The sequence below is a fragment of the Lagenorhynchus albirostris genome, chromosome 11 (genome assembly GCF_949774975.1).
Source record: "Lagenorhynchus albirostris chromosome 11, mLagAlb1.1, whole genome shotgun sequence".
NCBI lineage: Eukaryota > Metazoa > Chordata > Mammalia > Artiodactyla > Delphinidae > Lagenorhynchus > Lagenorhynchus albirostris.
The window spans coordinates 59895251-59914360 of NC_083105.1; the positions used below are offsets into that span (position 1 = coordinate 59895251).

The 19110-nt window shown below is 54.4% G+C and overlaps 2 long non-coding RNA genes across 2 annotated transcripts; one reads left to right on the forward strand and one right to left on the reverse strand.

The window, feature by feature from the left end:
* The first annotated feature begins 5226 nt into the window (after positions 1 to 5226).
* Positions 5227 to 8900, forward strand: LOC132529475 (uncharacterized). Its single transcript, XR_009543476.1, has 3 exons — positions 5227 to 6471; positions 7296 to 7501; positions 8445 to 8900. It is a non-coding gene; the product is annotated as an uncharacterized LOC132529475 (long non-coding RNA).
* On the reverse strand, positions 5699 to 17814 carry LOC132529476 (uncharacterized). Its single transcript, XR_009543477.1, has 3 exons — positions 17391 to 17814; positions 6357 to 6445; positions 5699 to 5997 (listed from the first exon to the last, which is right to left on the reverse strand). It is a non-coding gene; the product is annotated as an uncharacterized LOC132529476 (long non-coding RNA).
* Positions 17815 to 19110: the final 1296 nt, after the last annotated feature.

A 19110-nucleotide genomic window follows, 5' to 3' on the forward strand; every position in this document is an offset into this window, starting at 1 on the left:
GAGAGGATGCTGCAACGGGCAGGGACTTTTCCTGAAGCCGGGTACAAAGCCAGAGAGACGGTGGTGTGAACAGACCTGGGGAGGACGGCGTCTGTGCCAGGTGGGCCCGCCGTGCTGGGAGGGCGCCTCCAGCTGGCTCCAGGCCTGTTTCCCAGCGCCAGCTCCACGCTGCTCCCTCCTCCCCCTCCCCCCAGCGCCCTTGCCCTGTCCCCTCGTCTGTAAGATCCTGGGATATGCAGGGACACTTAATCCATATGGAGCTGATTCATTCCCATCTAAATCATCTCCGTGAGCTTCCCTAAGAGCCCTCTGATGTGCCAGCCGCCGTCCCCCTCCCCCGGCGACGGCGGGCCGGGGGCTGCCAGTAAACAAAACTCAGCAGCCATCCATCCTGGCGTCGTCCGCCAGTCCAGCCAAGACCATCCATCTCTCCAGCCCTGCTCCCCACGCCCGCTTCACCCCTCCAGTCCCTCCTTCTGTCTGTCCGTCCCTCTGTGTGTCCCCTCCTCCTCATGCCCCTCAACTGGAACCTCCACCTCTCTGCCTCGTCCTGGGTAGGATCTTGAGGGGTCATGTCGGCCACGCCCCTGCCTGCAGACAGGATACCTCACCCCTGGTGCAGCAAGGCAGGGGCTCTCCTGGTTCACCGCCTTCCAAGAGGAAAGGTCTTCTGATGATTTTACTGTGCAACGTTGACAACCCACGCTCAAGGAAGTTCTTTCTTCTGTCTAGCTCGCATGTCTGAGGTCCACGTATGATCACATGTCTGAGCGGGGGTGAAGGTAAGATTATGGGGTTCTGTACAAACATGAGGGTCTCCAGGATTTGTAATACGTACTTCTCTGGGTCTCTAGCAGCAAGAGTCAGGCCCGTGCCAAGCATATAGGGGATGCTCCGTGTCAGTTGCTTACTGGCCATGATCTTCCCTGTCAGCTCCAGTGAGTCCAGAGGCCTCACATATACCCCAGGGAGGTTTTCAGTGAACTGATCCAGTGGGTTTGATACAGGGCCCAGATCGCGGCACTCTAGCCTGGCAGGGTTGGCAGGAGACACGAAGGAAGTGTCTCTCACTTCTGCCCTCCCACCCAGACTCCTCAGCCCTGTCCTGGGGGTGGCGCTTGCCCAGACAACTCTGTCTTGGCAGTGATGGGCTGAAGAGGAGGAGAGTAAGCAAGCAGGTGCTGCGTATCTTCCATGGCACCAAAGCAGAACCCTCACATTTGGGGAAAGCCCTTAGGTCTACACGGACTAATAAGGAGAGAGCGGGGGGAATTGCTGCCCCTGGCCCCAGTCTCAGGCATGGTGGCCCTTCCCCCATCAGCTTCTTCATGTCAGCCTGGGAAGGGTAATTCTGGGAACGGGCTGGGGCTCTGCTAGCCTCTCATGAGAGGAGACGGGAGCATTTCTTCTGGTCCCATCTCAGTTTCTCCGTCCACAGCAGCAGTGGGAGTGGGGGAACAGGGCTGTCTCTGGAGTAGAGTTGGGGTCAGACTCTAGCAGCCCTGCAGGGGGATGATTTGGGCATGGGTGAAAGGGTTTAGGGTGGTGGACGTGGAGCCACAGGGAGGGATGAGGGCAGCATTTGTGGATCCCACAGTAACAGTGAGTGGGAGAGGCAGAGGAGAAGGAGATGGGGAGGCCGAGTCTTCAGATGGCCTGAAGGGGCTGGTCCTCCAGCACCTCCCTGAGACCCAGGACACCTTGCTGAGCATCTGACCTCCCCCTCAGGCCAGACCGGACCAGGTAGAGAGTCCCACCGCATGGGTGCCCCCTCCTGCACTCTATTTCGCAGCGCCTTTCCCCCTTGTCATTGGTCCCCTCCAGGGAGCCACTGTGAGTGCACAGAACACGTGGGGCTCTCCCAGCTGCTATCCAGCTGTGAAACACCCTGACCATACCCCCCCCACCCCCCTGCAGGAGAGAAAGTTCTAATTCTAGCCGGAAAGATGAGAAGGATGGTACGGGGAGAGCGTCCAGAGGGATGCGTGGAAGCTAACCACTTGCCCCAGTTGTGTGAACATATGTGTGGGAGGGGAGGGGCCTGCAGGTGGCAAGGCCCAGCTTAAGAATGATGGAGTGTTTCTTAGTTCTCTGAGCTAGAGACATATGGGCTATACAAGACCAAGCAAAATGAGAAATTATTGCTTAAGAGAGAGAGGACATGGGGGGATAAGAAAAAATTCAAGCCAGGGAGACCCAGTGCCACTTGCCCCCTCGCCATCATGACCTGACCCATCTGTGCGTGACTGGATCAAAGTCCAAGGGGAGGGCGAGGTCTGAGAACTGACCCTCGGGGCCTCCGGCGGGGGAGAAGCTGATCCTCCGAACATGCATTTCCCCAATGTTACACAGAGCGCGGGGAGCTGGGAACAGCCGCCCCAATTCTCCAGGTGGGACAGTGGGTGCAGCGTTCTCCATCCTCCTCTGTGCTTCTTGTGCCCGCCTCTCTGTCCACCCCTCCCCTCTCTCCAGTCCAATGGGGAACCAGTTCTCTCTTCTCCCGCTGGCCTGTCTCTCATGGTTCTCCCCGGCACTGAGCCTTCCTCATCCACTCAGTGGCTCCCACACTCTCTTGTCTCCTCTGAATGTCCCCTTCCTGCACCAAGCCTCCTAGGCTTTGTCTGTCCCCACGAAGGCCCCTCCCCCTAAGTCAAGTTCACTTACCCAATCTTGTGGCTGATGCAAGTCCTTTAGGGTCCACTGTGGGCTGGTGCCTTGGTCCAGCTCCAGGGCTGGAGTTTCTCTGGTCCGTCTGGCCTCTATCACTCAACATCCACGTGCCTGGTTTAGACTGTGACCTCCACAGGGCTGGCAAGGATCCCAGTGTTTCTGTGGTCACCAGCACAGCTCCGGGAGCAACCTGATTTTTGATAGAGTTGACAGCTTTTCTTTTGATTCCATGAGGCAGAAGCAGCTAGAAGGACGCTGAGAGGTCTTAGAGGACCACTGAGTGTGACTAAGGCACTTCCTCCAGGGAAGCCACCTCCTGCTACAACAAGCAGTGACTGAGGCTGGACAGCAAGAACTTCTGAAGACTCTTTAAGGTGGAAGGAAAGATTCCCAGGGTTTCTGTGAAGACGTTGGGGAGGGATGGCCTTAACCTTTTCAAGCTCGGAGGGAGCAGAGGGGTCTGTGAATCTGGAGACGTTTACTTCCACCCTTGTAGGATTATCCAAAAGAGGGATGGCCACGTCCTCTTTTTTTTTTTTTTTAAATTTATTTATTTAATTTATTTATTTTTGGCTGCACTGGGTCTTCGTTGCTGCATGTGGGCTTTCTCTAGTTGCGGTGAGCGGGGTCTACTCTTCGTTGCAGTGCGCGGGCTTCTCACTGCGGTGGCTTCCCTTGTTGTGGAGCACGGGCTCTAGGCACGCAGGCTTCAGTAGTTGTGGCTCGTGGGCTCTAGAGCGCAGGCTCAGTAGCTGTGACACCCGGGCTTAGTTGCTCTGTGGCATGTGGGATCTTCCCGGACCAGGGATCGAACCCGTGTCCCCTGCATTGGCAGGCGGATTCTTGACCACTGCGCCACCAGGGAAGCCCGCCACTTCCTCTTTAGGAGCCCTGACTCATCATTCTCAGTGCAAATCCCATTCACAATTTCTTTGATAATTGTTTGTTCCTTGGCCAGAAATCTGGTTCTTGAATTCCCTCTCCTGTTCTTTTCCATGATCTGGGAACCAACTTTGCGAACCAACTCCATCTCCGTTTTATGGAGCCAGAAGAACAGAGAGGTAGAGCCCTGTCTAGGCAGCGACAGAGCAAGCCTACAGGAGCCGGGAATGCCTCCTTACGTGAATGCCCTCTGCTTGTCTTTGGATGCGAAGGGAAAGGATGTGATCTCCGAGGGAAAGGGCAGGGTTGTCCAGAGCAGGGTGTGTTATCAACTGGAAGAGCACCCGCACCCAGCCACCTCGATCTAAATGTGCACACAATGGAAATATCTTCACAGCCAAGGGCCCCTCCCTCCCAAAGAGAAAATCCCACAAGTGGGGAACATCTGGATCAAACCGCAACCATGAAAGCACAACATCAAACGAGTGTTTCAGAGGGACCCTCTCCGCAGGCCCTGCTCCAAGAGAAATTGCAGATCTTCCTGCTTGAAGCTTTTAAGTGTCACAGAACCACTCAAGTTTGGGATCTCTCCTTATTCACCAGAGACAGATGTCCCCAAGTGAGTACGGTTGGGTTTGATTACCCCCAGCGGGAGAGGATGTGGGTGACCTGATCCGGGCCACGTTGGGGGGTAGCCTGGGATTTAAAGCTGTGATGAGGGGCTCCAGCAGTTCAGGCTGGGGGCTGGGGAGAGAGAGGGGACAGGTGGGCCTTTTAAAACGTGCCTACATCAAAGGTCTGAGTAGGCTCCCTTCCCAGCTTTGGCGCCTCAGGGCAGGAAAGCAGTGATTTCACCACATAACTGCACGTAGGAGTAGGACGGATCTCAGTCTGAGAACTTCTGGGGAATGTGGAGAGGGGAGGGAGGGTGTTCCCCAGAGGGGAGGACAGGGCAAGGGGGTTTTCTCATTTCCAAAATAGTCTGCCCAGGCCAAGGAGAATGGGGCCATATGCTGCCTCCCTCCCACTCTCCCCCTGTGGAGGGATGTGGGGGAGGGGGGCATTCTTCCAGTGGGGAGAGGAGGGAGCAGCTGCAGCCGTGGGAGGTGGGAGCTGGGTCCGGATGGAGAATGAAGGGGAAGCAGGGGCATCTTCCCCAAAGGCACGGAGGAAGGCTGCACAGCATGTAATTCTAGGAGACGATAGGCTCTTCCTTCCTGGGTCCTGGGAATCAGAGAGCACCTGGCCATGATGCTGGCAGGCTGGGATGGACAGTGGGGAAGATGGGATAGGAAGGTGCCCCAGATACGGCTGGAATCCCAGTTCATGTTTGAATACTCTGCCCAGAGGGCAGGTGGGTGAGAGAGTGCTGGGATGTTGACAGCACGCTGTGACCTTGGTTGAAGAAGCCAATGGTTTCTTCTTGAGGTGAAAGGTGACCTTCAGTTGGGAAGGTGTGGGGAGAAGAAGGGTACCACTCGCTTATAGTTTACCTTAGCCTCCCTTTCGGGATGCCTTCCCTGCCCCCTTCCTCTCCCCTTTCCCCTGAGAGGTTTATGTGTGGGCGTGGTACCCCACGATACCAGGGAGGTGTATCACCGGTGGAGGTCCATCCTTCACTGCCTTACAAAGATCTGCTTACGGTTTCTTTTCCCATCTAGACTGTCAGCTTTGAAGGCATGGACTCCCTCACTGTAACTGGGTTGCTAGTGCCCCACACAGTGCCTGGCAGAGAGTAGCTGCTCAGTGATGAAGCCCTGCTCCAGCTTCCAGCTGGAGCGCGTTCTCCCGCCGCCAGCCTTCTGGGAAACAAAACAACCCATGCGATGATTCCTCTGCAGCCTCGAGGCCTCTGAGGGGCTGCAAGGGCATCTCCTATCTGACCTCCTCTGGGAGTCTTCCGGGGGGACCCTAGTTGACAGCACTCTCTCCCACCTCTGAAATGTATTGTCCACAAGATTCACCCGGGATTTCCCTGCTGGTCCAGCAGTTAACGCTTCGCAATTTCAGTGCCTCCTCTTCAGGGGGAACCGGTTCGGTTCGATCCCTGGTCGGGGAACTAACATCCCCCATGCGGTGCGTGGGGGCGGCCAAAACAAACAAAGAAACAAACGAAAGCAAACAAAAAAAGGTCTCACTACACCTTCATGGTAAGGGCTATTATTGTTATTTACTAATCTGGGATGCATGTGTCTTTCCTGGTTGCGTGAGACCCGAGGCTCTTTGGGACCGCAGTGCCCAGCATGGAGTCTCCTCAGGACAGGCTGGCTGTCGACTAGCTAACGCCTCGAAGTCCTAGTGTCTAAGCTTTTGATGTGGTGGCTCCTCTGGGGCTCTGATGGCTGAGCGTCGGGAACTGCTAAGTCGGGATGTCTTGGCGTAATCGGGGGAATTGGACACACACGCGAAGGAGCCCGGTCCCAGTGAGGTGAGGCCTGAATGACCCTGCAGGTCGAGAGAATGCTTGAGCGGGGATATTGCGAAAATGACCAAGGTCGGTGGGCTCTATTCAGAAAAACTCTTTGGGCAAGGAATGTATGAAAGAGGTTGGAAGGAGAGAAGGGCAGGGCTGGCAGAGGTTGCAGGAGGATATCCAGGTGGGATAGGCTTGGCCCTGGGTGAGGAGGCTAAGGCGGCTCTGCCTGCAGGTGAGGGCCCAGGAGGGAGGGGCTTGGGCAATTGTAAACATTCCCTCTACACTGTGAGGACTGTGACCACGGCTCCACAACCCGCTCCCATCCCTCCCCAAACTCTAGCCCAGGAGGGATCCTACCTCTCACCGCCATTTCTAGGCCCAGGCTGACCTGTGCTCCCGCGACATCACCTGACACCGAGCTCGGGGTGGATCAGCTTTGCTCTGTACCCTCGCGGTCCTCCCTGGGGCTGGAGCTGCCTTTGAAGTTGATGGAGAGAAGATTGGTGAGCTGTCGCCTGAGCCTAGATCTCCCAGACATCCGTGAGGGGAGGGGATCTCCACTTTGAGCCCTTTTTCGGGGGGCTGAGGTGTTGACACTTTAGTTGTCAGAACTGACGTTTCTCATCTGTGAATGCGGCGCGAAGCTGACCGAATTGCCAGCATCTCTGGGCTGCTGGGTGGCAGCACTGCTCAGCTCCAGGGACCAACCACTCACCGCACTCCTGGAGCACAACTCCAGGTGGAGCCATTCACATAGAATTTGACGTGCACGGTCGCCGCATTCCCTGCCGCCCAAGGTCGCGCGGTGATGGTGGGCCACCATCGTGCCCTTTTTGAGTCAGCTTAGACTGTTTACCAGTCTAAGCTAGTTAACCTGAGGACCAGGAATATTCATGAGGCTTTGCCCGGGGACAGAGAGACGGACAAAATAGTCTCCAAAGTCACGTCCTCATGAGACGTGGGCACCAGGAAACCAGAGTGTCTCCCAGACAACAGGTCCACAAAGCAGGGTGCAGTCTGAGGCCAAGTAGCAGGGAAAAGAAATGACAAACTCCATCCATCGGGGAAGGAAAACTGTCTTTCACCCCCGGATTGAAAAGAATAACCCACGTGTAAAGACCCAGTGACACTTAGTAGGTCTGCAGTTACCGTGAGGTGAACCAGAATCAGTGCCGACATTCCAGTCTCTAGGTTCGGGGTTCTTGGAAGCAGAAAGGCCTAGCCACCCTGGTGACACTTGTGCATGGGAATTTGCTGAAATCTGAAATGAGATCCTGACCCAGATGGGGGTCAGGAATTTGTTTCCTTCCCTTTTTCTCCTTCTTAGTTCACTGTTTAGGATGAAAAATGACAACCAGATGAGCAAAAGAATGATTATCAGGAATGATAAATAATACACTCCAGATGTGGCCAGAGAGAAATGCAACTGAAAGCACCACCGCCTCCAAGTAGTCACGTTGGGGCGACCCCCTTCTCCCAACAAGGCCACGATGACAAAAGTTCTGTAACTCTTCTTTGGGAATTGTCTTCAGGGTATGTGGCTCAGTCTTTTTTTTTTTTTTTTTTTTTTTTGCAGTACGAGGGCCTCTCACTGTTGTGGCCTCTCCCATTGCAGAGCACAGGCTCCGGACGCGCAGGCTCAGGACGCGCAGGCTCAGGACGCGCAGGCTCAGCGGCCATGGCTCACAGGCCCAACCGGTCTGCGGCATGTGGGATCTTCCCGGACCAAGGCACGAACCCGTGTCCCCTGCATCGGCAGGCGGACTCTCAACCACTGCGCCACCAGGGAAGCCCTGTGGCTCAGTCTTTAAATGTCCTTATTGGTGAAAGATCTTTATCATTTGCTTCTCTGGAATCAGTCAAAAAACAATTTGTAGCTAATCATGGTTTTCTTGAGTATTTTGTAAAATGGCTAGAAAGTCCATTTTAAAGCAGTCTTTGCAGAAATGGTTTAATCAAGAGAGGTACAGATGGGATAAGCGTATTTCCTCCTAAGGTGACTGTTCCGAAGGACAGCCCTTGTTTGTTCTTCCGTGTTTGTTTAGAGAAGCTGATCACAGGTATACACCCATACTGTATTCTGTATAATCAAAGAATGTATTAGGATGTTGACGGCTGTATGCTAACTGCTTCCCCCTCCTCCTGCTATTATGACTTAATGCCTCTGAGGACAGTGCCCTTGCTTTTGCTGAGGGACAAGGGGAATAGAGGCGGGGCTGACCCAATTGGTACAATTATCCAGGGCAAAGGTTCGGATCGCCATCTACCCTCGAGAGTTGCCTAACTCTGCACTCCTTTCTGGACTAGCTCTGTGTTCATTCTTCCAGGGGACTTGGCCAACTGGGCAGAGCCCTTTTTTAGGGGAGAGGGATTCATTTCTTAGCATGGTTCCCTGTCATTCGTGCAAAAATCAGCACAAGTTTAAGAGAGGGAAGCTGTTGGTTCGTGACTTATGTAAAAATGTTATTTTTCACAGAAGTGGAGGGGATGAGGTCAAAACGCACCCACACAGCAACTGTTTCTAACAACGATCGGTTAACCTACACGAAGAACTCTCCAGTTGCAGAAGTTTCCTGGACGTTTGCTTTCCTGAGGAAAGACCTGGAAGAAGGGGGTGAGCCCTGGACTGGGGAGCCTGAGGGTCAGTCTCGGGAATACTTGCCCGCCTTGGGCGGTGGCCTCTCTGTCCTTTGGGACAGGCTCCCGTCTCTGGTCTCGAGCCGGGTGTGTGTGGTGGTGTGGGTGTGATCACCGGGGCTGGGGGCACAGGGAGGGATGGCATGACCTCTAGGAGGCCCTAGCGCGGCAGAACGCTCAGCTCTCCTACTCCTTCGCTGACAGACCAAGCTGCAAATCAGGAATTTATTAGGAGCTGAGACTCATTTCCCACCCTTTACAGCCCTGACGACTCAGAGCCAGACTCTGGCAAGGGGCTTCCTCATGGTTTTAATTAGACAATTAATTTTTTATTGGGTCGTTTGATTTCCGGAGCCGATTCCACTCTCCCTCTTGTCCCCCACCTGCCTCCCAACTGTGAAGAGCCAAGGGGAAGCCGGGGGATTCGGGGAGGGTGCAGAGGAAAAATCCGCTGTCTGCCCTGCGCTGATCTGGGAGTCAGTGAGTGGGGAGGGGGTGGGAATCCCTCTGCCCCCCTCAGCTGGTCCAGCACCAGAGATAGTGTCCAGAGCTCAGCCCTGGGCTTGCGGGGCTGCACAACGGCATTCCTAGCTACTCCCCCAAGCTGTTGGGCTAATTAGTAACATGGGGTGGGAGCGGGGGTAGGGAACTGTGCCCAAAATACCTTAGCAGCATTTCTGCGGTTAATCCTGGCCGTGCTCGGAGACTGTTTACCCTCTACCCAGGGATTAGGAACCTGTTTGAGTTAGAAGGGCAGAGAGAGGCCAGGGCCTCTGTCCTCCACCTGCTTTTAGGAGCTGGGGCAGGGACCCTGAGCCAGCCGGAAAAAAAGGGAGAGAAACCTGTCTTTAATCTATCTCCCTTATTGATTTCCCTGCCGCCCAGCTGCTGGCCTGCTTTTGAATCTCGATCCTCTCCCCTCCTGCCTCACCCGTGGACGCTGCCCTCGTCGTCAAGTAACAAGCTGGATTCGAAAGGTGGGGAGGAAGGAAGGAGGAAGATGTGGTGGTTTAGCAGTGGGGATGAGCCCGGGTGTAGAAGGGTCCCCTGAAGGTCATAAATGTTCTCTTGGAGGGTGGGGAGTCCCCGCCCAAGATTCCCGATCATCTCCATCCTCCAACCCAGAAGGAAGAGAAGGCTAGACTCAAGGAAGAACTTACTCATTTTCAGTAGCGGAAACAAGCAGCTCCTCCTTCAGAGCTCTGTGATAGGGCAAGGCCAATTTCTATTGAGAGCAACGTTGCTCAGAGGCCTTGAAATGGAATTGCGGGGAGTGAGGGGACTGTTTCCTCAGGTGCCCTGTTGGTGGGGACATTGTCACTTGTTGTCCTGTCAGAAGGACTCCCGAAAGTGCAGTCACACGCGCTGACCTAGCCACTCAGAGCCTAACTGACAAGCGTCTGCAGACACAGGAGTGTGCTCCGAGGAGCCTCTGGGGACAGGGCCCTGGGGTCCTCGTGGGTGGAACAAGCCCCCCCGAAGAACAAGCCAGGACACCATTCAAAGAGGGGAGCTCTGGGGACCCTCCCCGCCGTCCACCACCTCCTCTCTCATGAGCGAACCCCAGCGTTAGGGCATGTTGCATCCACCCAGCACCACCCCTCACTGGCCGGGAGAACACAGACTTCCCTTGGGGCCCAGGACTGGAAGAAATAGGAGTGCATATTTATACTGGGTTGTGAGGGACACAAAGATAAAAGGACCCAGAGATCAAAGAGCCCCCAGAAGCTCGGTGTGCAGACCTCTGGGTCTAGGATTTGTTCTGTAAACAGATTTCCTTCTCCTTTGGGGAAAACTCACGTGGAGGGATCCCTCCCTTAGGGCTTGTGGTGGTTCCACGCTGGGAGCAAGGGGACAGCCTGAGGTGGGCCTCGTTGGGACACAGGCCTGCCTCCTGCTGGGGCACCTCTCTGACTGCCCAAGCCGTGCAGAACTGCACAGAAGAAAGGGACAGGAAAGTTGTGTACATGCCGCGGTGGGTGAAAGGCAGAACGAGCCCAGACCATCCATTGACATTTGTGCTTCCATGTGGCTCCCAGGTCGAGAGGGTTCAGACCTTCCACGACTCAGGGCGCTGGGTTAAGGAGGGTGCGTGGAGATCCTGAGCTGGGCACTTCCGGGCCACGGAGAACAAAGGAGCCAGGGTACAGGCAAACCTCCATCAGAGAGGTCGTGTGTGTGTGTGTGTGTGTGTGTGTGTGTGTGTGTGTGTGTGTGTGTGTGTGTGTGTGTGTGTGTGTGTGTGTGTGTGTGTGTGTGAGCGAGCCTGTGGGTCAGCGTCCATAGGGAGCGGGGAGGGAAAGAAATGGTGAAGAGAATAGGAGAAAGAGAAGAAATAAAAATGAAGGCACTGAAACAGAGAGAGCAAGCTAACAGACCCACACAAAGAGAGGCAGAGAAACACTGCAGGAGCCTGGGGACCAGGCAGCAGGAGGCGGGGAGGGGAGAGCCTCGGGAGGGTCAGCAGCGAAAACAATCAGCCAGGCTTCTGCCCGGGAAGGTGGGCAGGAAGGCAGGGAGGGGAATGGGTGGCAGAGAAAGCCCCCCCTTGCCGGGCAGGGCAGAGGAGCTGGAACCCGAGTCTCCCAGCTCCTAAGCAATCAGCCTTCTCCCCCTGCCCTCGCCCTGAGCCCAAGGCTGAGATTGACGGGACTGCAGCTTCTCTGGGTCTGGGTGGATTTGAATAATTAAGTCATCTGGATTCTTATGATTTACCATTTTCAGTGATAAATAGACAGTGCCCAAGCCAGCCAGTTGGCAAAACTCTGGCTGCTAGTTATAATTTGTCAAGCTGCCAGTAGATTCATGTTTCATGCTAATGGAGAGAGACTCATTGACTGGGGAAGGCGGTGACCCGGTCAGCTCTTTCCTCAGGCACCCCAGAGGTCGAGAGGTCGGGGGGAGAAAGGCCGGGCCGGTATGGATTTGCTGTAAGGGTCAGTGTAATTTTATAATAATTCAGCGGGTACACACGCTCTCGAATACACAGAGAGTCATGTATGCGGAGATACGTTCGGATCTGTGCACCTCCCCCGCCCATGCACCTGCTCCAGTGCAGGCGTCTGGGCCCAGTGCACACAAGCCTGGTGCTGAAACACTTGTCCAGCCCCCCTCAGCTCACTTGCACATGCACACCCTGCTGTCCCCTTCAGGCATGTGATGACACCAAGGCAAACCTGCAGACCTGCTCAGACACCCAGAGAAACATATCTCCCCTCACCGACAGTGCACACCTCAAAGATGGGAAGATACCTCTGGGGGACCCCTCTGACCACCACCCCAACCCCTTTATTTCAGGGCTTTCGTGTCTGCCGTTCCCACTGCACAACTCTTGCTCCCTTTCTAACAGTCTTCCAGTGGGGGAGACAAATGAGCCCTGGGGCCGTCCTATTTTCCAACCGGCTGGGTCTGGGTAGCCGGAGTTGGGAAAGCACGGGCTCCGAGACAGGGCATATGGAAGGCGGCAATCAAAATCCAAACTTTCTTTTCCATCAGTTCATTTATTTATGTATTTGTCCACATGCACTAAAGCCTCACAGTGGCAAGGATCTCATGACTGACCGTCATGAGAAACAGAGGTAGGGACAAGGCTTCGCACATAGTAGGTACTAAATAAATAGCAGTGGCAGGAACAGCTGCAGCTACTGACTGATTTCTCGACAGAACAAACTACTCATTTCCCTTCTCTTCCTCCGCCTCAACAAACCTTTATCATCAGGGAAGGCCAGAGAAGAGGTGTGGGTCTGGGTGAAGCCCTCCTATTCCTTGACTTGAGAAATCTGGGCCTTTGGCGTGATAAAAAATGCTAATTTTATACCAACAGAAGCCATCCGGTCTCAATTTTGACCCCCAAATGCCCTTAAAATGGATCAATGAGCAAGGGAGGACTGAGGAAGGAGCATCTGTCCTCCCTCCTGCCCAGAAGAGAATGTGAATTTGCTTTGAGTAAGTAGCTTGTGAGCAGGGCCAGAAGCCGCAGCTCCTTACCGTCGGCAGCTTTAAGGTTTGGCGGGGGCGTGCGGAAGGATCAGGGGCCCGAGGAGAAACATTGCCTTTCCCTGTCCCCCAAAGCCCCTAAAGGAGAGAGAAAAACACAATAGCGAGCCGAACAGAGCAGAGACCGAGGCAGCAAGGAGAACCCCCAAAGACAGAAGCTGCTTCCAGCGTCAGGCTCAGGCTCGAGGATGCAGTCGCAGCTGTTGGCTCTGCCCGTGGAGATTCAAGATTCCGGATCCTGCGAAGTGAATTGGGTTCCCTCCTTCCCAGCGGGGCCAGGCTGGGGTCAAGGAGGCTGCTCTGGGCAGACAGTCTGGAACCCCTCCACCAAGGCCTGGAATAAGAGGCCTCCCTTCTTTGCCGAGCAGAGGTGGATGGCGGCAGCAGGCCCAGCTAATCAGAGGCATTCCTTGGAGAGACGGCCAAGAGCCAGAATCGACCAGCTTCTCCATTCAAGGGAAAGAGGACCCCTAAATGCATTGGGAATAGGGAAACAGGCTTTGCTTATTTAATAGTTTGAGGCTCTGACCTGGTTTCACTGACGTCATCCCACCTGCACCAAGGTGAGCTCCTGCAGGCCCTCACTCACCCCGGGAGAGCAACAGCCTTGGGGGCACCAGCAACTCCACCCCTATGGGCAGGGGCAGGCCGACTGTGGCCTGCAGATGGGTGAGGTGGGGAAGGATTTTCTGGGGTAAGCCACGGGAACGTGAGGGCAATAATCATGATTGATACAGAAAATGTGTCGCTTCATCCTGCAGTTGATTAGCAAAGCTTCCTCCCCATTTTGCCTCTCATCTTCCGTTCCTAATATTTGCATCCAGGTAATGAACTCCTGAGGTCAGGGCACATGTTACCTTGTCTGAAGGTCTCAGAGCAAAACCTCTGAGTACGAAGACAGTACAAGAGCCCCAGCCTGGACTAGATGAAGAGGGAGAGAGAAAGAAAAGGAAAAACAGGAAGAAGGAAGGAAGGGAGCAAGTGGGTGGGGGGGGTGTGGAGAGAGATAAAAGAAGGAAAGGAGCTTGAGAACGGGGAGGAAAGCTAACAGAGTGATGCTAAAGTTGGCCGGTGGTTTGAGGGTTGAATCCTCAAGGCTTATGCTGCCCTTGGAAGATGTGCTGACCTTAGCGACCTGCCCCATCCCACTTTGGGGAAACAAAGGAGCTATCTAATTGGCTTTAACTGGGTGGTTGCCGCTGGAGCACATGGACAGGATGGGGGAGCACAGGCCCAAGAGGCTGCAGACACACAACCACCCCAAGTCAACCTCCTCTAGAGGCTGAATCTGAAGTCATTTTGCCAATTAATCTCTGTGTGTGTGTGAGTTCTGTGAAATACACTGCAGACCGAAAGTCCGCTTGCCCCAGGAAGGCATGTCCTCGTTCTCTCTCAGCGTGCGATGCTTTCTTTGGTTCCTCCAGCATCTATAAACCTCACACCAAGCTCTTTATAGATTAATCCAACCCCTTCTGGCATAGAGAAATCCCTTGCCCTGGAAGGTAACTTTCTGGGGCAGGGATGGAGATAAGTACGGCAAAGGAGGAAGATTTTTCTTCTCACCAAGGAAGAAAATGAAGATGTCCTTCCCAGAACGCACCGGGCCTTATCATCACGCCTCTCTCACCTGCACACATACAGGCAGGCTAACCAAAGTGCCAGAAGAACCCTCCAGTGCAAAGGGTTCATTTGACACAGAGAACAAACTGAGGCCCAAGGTCACAGAGCCAGAGCATGGCAGAACAAAGCGGCCCAGTCTGCAGACAGCGGAGGCAGGTCAGGAGACAGAGCCAGGGTGGGTCCGCGACTCACCCCTCTCGAAACTGCTGCTTCTGCTTCCAGCACTGCTTTGGGAGCCAGATATTGACCTGCAGAGCCTCAAGGCCAGCCCCAGGCAGGTGCGGCTGCACGACGAACTCCTCCAGCTCTGTCAGCTACTTCGGAGAGAAGTGAGTCGCAAGAGGCTGGCCTCCGCCTCCGCCCCTCCTGTGGCGCCGGCCTGCAGCCTGCCTGGGGTGGGCACTGGAACCTGGGAGGTCAGGGTCACGGCAGCCAGGATACCTGGGAGCCCCCGCCTCAGCCCCACTGGGCCTCTCCCCGCTCACCCTCCTCTCCGCGCCTTTCCTGCCACTGTTCCTCCCGTCTAGACCCCCTTTCTGTTAACCCAGTTCCCCCTTCTTTCCTTTCTCTCTGTATATTTCTCATTTTTCCTTCCTTCGTTTGCCTTCTTCCTGCCCTCCCTCCACTTTTTTCTCCTCTCTTCCTTCTTTCCTTTTTTCCTAGCTTTCCTCCTTTCCTACCCGTCTCTCTTTCTCCCATTCATTTCTCTTTTATTTTTTTTAAAACTTCTCTTTCTTTTCCTTCCCTTTTCTTTTACTTTCTAGCTCCTTTCATTCATTTGCTTTTCTTTTCCTTCCTTCCTTTCTTTCCTTTTTTCTTTCTTTCACTTCTCCTTTCTTTCCTTCTTTCATTTTTCCTTTCTTTCTTTTCTTTCTCTTTCCTTCTCTTCTCTCATACAACAAACTAATCTTGCTTCTTCATTCCGTCCTTTATCAGCATTCCTTCATTTCATCTCCCTCCCCTGCTCTCTCCCGAGTTCCCTCCGCTGCCCCCAGTATTGGGGCTTTCTCGAATTTTCTCTTCCCTCACCAGTCGTTTCTCTTTGTTGTTCTCAACTTTTCCAGTCCTTTGTGCTGTTTCCTTGACCTCCTTTCCATCTTCCATTGTTTCTAAATCCTCTCTCTGCAACAAGCATAAGGCATAAAAGTGCCCCCTCCCCAGGGTGGGGCTTCCGTCCTGTGCCAGCCTAGCCACCCTTCATGCCATTCCTTCTCAACTTCCCTCAATGTGGGGTTCAATTTCAAGGGCCCAGGAATGGGGCTGTTCCCTGCTAGCTGAGAAGTCAGGGCTAGGTCCACAGCTCCCCACTACAGGCTTAGGGGACACCTGCCAAGCTGTTGTCACTCCATCAATCCTAGTAAAAGAGAAAGGGGAAGAGAGGAAAAGAGTAAAAGAGAGACAGCTCCACAGACTGTGTGTGCGTGGTGTTGGGGAGGAAGGGGCAAGACGGACTGGATTCATCAAAGAGGGAGGAGGCAAAGTCCAGAACCAGGCACCTTCTCTTAGTGCACCCAGAGCTGGGGGCAGCCTGCAAAAGAAACCCCAGTCGGCTCCCATGTTAATTTTGAGATTGGGCAGGATGAGACCTTCCATCCAACTCCTCTGGGCTGGAGAGGTGCGCAGGGCCTCGGGATGGGAGGAAAGAAAAGGGCTTATATTTGAGTATCAGTTGCCTTTACATCTGCCCCTCGACACATCCCTGACGAGGCCCCCGCCCTGGAGACCTCCGAGTCCCTAGGCAGTGCCCCCTGCGGCCCTCCTGGACCTCTCAGCTAGGCGGGCCTAGTTCCAGGGCTCCCTCGGGAGCAGTGCCGGGGCAGCCCCTGGATTACTCACAGCAAAACCTCAGGCGCAGTGGAAACAAAGGCCTGGGAGGATTGGCCGCTCTTGACCAAAAGATGTGGGCCAAGTAGAGGCCAGAGACACCACTTGCTCGACATGGGAATTTTCTCTCCTGGATCCACAGTCCCTCCCGGCCCTTTCCAAGAAGCCGTCCAAATGCTGCAGCCGCCTCCTGCCTGGCTCCTCAGGCCAGACCTGCAAACCTCAGGCTCCACGGAGACCCTCCGCCCAGGCTGGGCCTCCCTTTCCAGGGCTCCAGAGTTCCCTTGGCCCTGCCAGTGCACCTGCCGCGGCCTCGACCCTCGCCCGCTTTCCCAGACCCCGCAGGCCAGCCCCTGTCCCCGCCTTGGACTGCCCACTCCCGCAACTCTCCACCCGGGGTCCCCAAGTTCAGTCACGCCCTCTGAACCAACCCTCTTTGACTCCCTTTTGAAGAGCCTCCTCCATCCCTTCCTCCCGGGACTTCTCTTGGGACGGGGGCGGGGGGCAATGCCAGACCCAGGAAGGGGGTAGGGGGCTCTTTTCCTGGCCCTACTGCGGGAGCTGCAGAAAGTTGGAAGGTGGTTGCGCTGGGGCCGGGGAGGAGCCCTCCCGGGATTCCATCTTAGGGCAATGGGTCTCTGAGTCAAATTGGAATTAAAAGGAGAAGAAAAAGAAGAAGAAATTCATGTCACTCCTAACTTAAAATCAGCAAAAGGTCCCGGGGCAGCAGGGGCCCCAGGAGGTCCCGGGCTGAGACTCTGGGGCGTTACCCCGCCCCCACCGCGGCAGAGTCGAAAACTACTATTTTCGGCTAGTACGTCTCTCGCTTTCCTGGGAAAGCCCTTTGGGGATCTCCAAGCGTCTCTAAGAGCTTGCTGGATGCGCAGGTTTGGGACGTGCCCGGGTTTTTCCTACACCCGTAATCAGCCCTGATTGGGAAACAAACTCATCCTTCCTTTAGTATAAGAAGCAGGGGGCCCTCCCCCTCACTTTAAACCTCAGAACCCCAACTCTGCTCCCTTCTCCGTCTCTCTTCGATAAACTTTTCTGAAGTTCCCGCAAGTTGCGTTTGGGGAAAGAAGTGATCACCCTCAGACGCTATGGGTCTCTAGGCCCCCAGTTTCTCCCATCCTCCCTAGTTTCAGAAGCAACACTCCTCGTCCCTCTGCCAGCTGCCACCTTAGTCCCCAAACTCGGGGGAGGAAAGCTGCTCTGGTCCCACTCCTCTGATCGGTGGGGATTAGTATCTGCCAGCAGGGGAGCCGGGATGGAGTAAGGAGAGACAGAGATGGGGAAAGGCAGATTGCTTTCAGGCTACAGCGCACCCCTCCCGGACCCAGCTCACCTGCTCCAGACGGGTTCCTCTTGATTTTTATCCACTCAAAAGTTTGTCCTTCTCTCAAACTGTCTCAGGAGGTGCGCAAACTCGGCCGTCGGGGTAGGGTGGGCGCCCCTGAGAGCGCAGGCGCCTGATTCAGAGCGAGCCTCGGGGAAGCGGTACTCGCGTGCATCTTCCCCAAGGTGGGGGCCCTAGCAGTGATCCGGAGGCATGACACTCAGGCGCCCGGGGTACTGGGTCAGGCTGCCAGCCCGGGACTGCCCGGGGCAGATTGGGCGCTATAGAGGGAGAAGCCAGCGGGACCGGGCAGGCTCGGGGAACTGGAAGGAGAGGACCCTGGGTGCCTGGCGACGTCTCTCGCTTCCTCCAGTTTGCGCCCTCCCGGGTGTGTCCCAACCCACAACATTCCCTCAACCCGTTCTGGGGCGACACTCACGGCCCGGACTAGGCAGAGAGGGAGGGTGAGGGGACGAAGTGACCCCTCTTCTTAGCCCCTCCCCAGCGCCCGCGCCACTGCTCCCCGCCCCCGCTTCCCTGCCCAGAGCCAAGGGACAGACAGAGAATTGCAACTAGAAATTCGATCGATTGGTACGAGGGACCACGTGGTCCGGGGTTGGCCAATGACCAGGCCGCCCGGGATGAGCTAATAATGGAAGCAATTTGTAACTTTCAGTAGCTCTCTAGGCCTGGGTACCGGAGGGAGGGAGGCGGGCGGAGGTGGGGAAATGGGTGACCCCCAGTCCTTCCACCCTCCTCATTCGTTCAGAGCAGCGGGATCCCCGAATCCTCCTTTCCCCCAACACGCATGCACTCGCAGAGTCCCGCACCCACTTCTGTCCGGCAGCCGCTGCTCCAGAGCAAGGTAAGCGGGTCCTCCATCCCTCAAACACCCCCAGCCCCATCCTTTCTGGCACCTGCAAAAAACGTCCCTCTTCTTGCCCCATTAGACAATTTAAATCCGGTTTTGTTTTTCTCTTAGTTGAAAAAATATAATCCTTTTGTATTTTTTCGTATCATTTCAGATTTGTGGAAAGATTAAGTTCAGATTAATATACTTTACTTGGAGGATTAGTGGTACTTTTGGGATCAATTTTATATTCTGTTCTTTTGGAGAGGAGCATTCTACTTAAGGAGAGTTCGCAGATGAGTTACACCCTATGTTTTTGCAAGTTTCACTTTTCTGATGATGTTAAGTTCGTGCCTTTCTCCATCCCATCTTCCAATTTCAATATTTACAAATAATAAGTTAACATATTTCAAGTTTATTCGTTTGTTTTTTTCCTCCGTCACTAGTTGTTCAGCTGTTACTGAATCGACACGATTTTGTTTTTTCTCCTGGTGTGGACCAAGCCTTAGTTTTGTGTTGATTTCTCTTTTTGTTTTGTAAATGAATTTGTTGTTTGGGAAACTATGGGAGTGTGAATGAGGTCTCTTTTGACTCATTCGATCCCTCCTATTTTAAAGAACAATTGAAGTGTTGTATGCATTGTCTTCAATTTTTGTTGATGTTAATCTTTCAATTTTGATGTATTTTACCTCCTTTTAAAACCTGACCTGTTCTTTAAATTTAATCTTTTGTGTATGTTAAACCATCTTTAAAGTTTTAATTTTATAAACTTCACCATTTTGTACATTTCCTTACCCTTGTTCAGCCCCCTTTGCCCTCCTGCATCCTCCATCTCAGACCTCCCACCCCTAGTTTCCACAGTTCCCAGCTTCAAATTCG